We start from the raw sequence: 1,307 nt of genomic DNA, 5'->3' as shown, positions 1-1,307 counted from the left end.
GATGTTGAAAATTTATTCAAGAATTTGTTGGCCATTTATATTCCATGGGTATTTAGATCTGCTGAAATGAATACCATATATTTTAAAATGAGTTTACTGTATTTAGACGCAAAGTTGTCTATTATAACTGGTAGCAGCCAAGTTTAGTAGATTTAATGCTTTCATAGTTTTATAGTCCTCAAATTCTGACTTCAAATATTGGCGTGAGAATTGTCTTTGTTGAAGTTTATGTTGAATCACAGCAGAAGACCTTTTGTACAATAATGAGTGGCCAGCATGACTAAAAAGGAGAATTTATGAAGAAAATACTTCCAAAATACTTCCACTGACCTTATGTACATATGTGAGAATAGTAATGTCAATCTTAATATTATCATGTATGGGGAAGGAAAGGAGCTGGAGGAAAACTCACCAAGTGCTGTGTGCATATATGTCTCTATAACTATGAACTATACTCTGATGTGATACAATAATGTACCAATAAATGTACAAAAATAAAATGACAGCAACATTTTATTTTCAATGAATCATTTGAAAAAAATATTACCTGAAAACATTCATTTGAACTCTCAAAATTTTGAGAATTATTGCATTTAAAACTTACGTTAAAGAAAATAAATGAACCAATTGTTCTTTTTTTTTTTTTTTTTTACAAGAGCACAAATCCACTTTTATTAATTTTCCATTAAATCCTTGAGGGGTACAGCATCACACGAATTCTGTGTCCAATGGCCTTAGCAGGAAGGTTGCTTCGGAATTTGGCCCGAATCATGCCGCTGTTTCCGTGGGCAAGTTACCTTTCCCCAGATTATTCTGGTTTTGTTTGGCTTGCCACCTGGAGTCACTGTGTTTTTTTTGCTTTGTACACATAAGCACACCTCTTGCCCAAGTAGAACTCAGTTTCATCTCGAGCATAAACACCTTCAATTTTAAGAAGAGCTGTGTGCTCCCTTTGGTTCCGGAGACCACGCTTATAGCCAGCAAAAGTGGCCTTGCACCACAATCTTCCAGACATATTTGCCTTTTAGAAGTCCTGTTCCCAGCAGGCCCCCACCGGCTCAAAGATGGCCGAAACTGTTATTTTCTTTTACAACTTTTACTCACTTGTTTTAGAAAACACAGTACAATACAAACAAAGGACAAATTACCTTTCTTGGGCCTCTTATCTATTCCATAAAGAAATTTTGCTTATTCATGACTAGAATCTTCCAATGTTCAAAAATTTCTAATACAATTTATTGAATATTTCTTCTAATAATTCAAAAAATAAAACATTAATAAGCAATACAAAATCAATACTACTTTTA

General features: G+C 33.7%; 1 pseudogene across 1 annotated transcript; it reads right to left on the bottom strand.

Moving 5' to 3' along the window:
• Nucleotides 1–685: 685 nt before the first annotated feature.
• Nucleotides 686–1,058, bottom strand: LOC308264656 (large ribosomal subunit protein eL33-like; annotated as a pseudogene). Its single transcript has one exon. The product of its transcript is annotated as a large ribosomal subunit protein eL33-like (transcript).
• Nucleotides 1,059–1,307: the final 249 nt, after the last annotated feature.

Source organism: Muscardinus avellanarius (assembly GCF_963383645.1).
Source record: "Muscardinus avellanarius genome assembly, chromosome: 6".
In the NCBI taxonomy this organism is placed as follows: domain Eukaryota; kingdom Metazoa; phylum Chordata; class Mammalia; order Rodentia; family Gliridae; genus Muscardinus; species Muscardinus avellanarius.
Note: the sequence above shows the minus strand (reverse complement) of the source record. Positions and strands in the feature narration are given on the sequence as shown.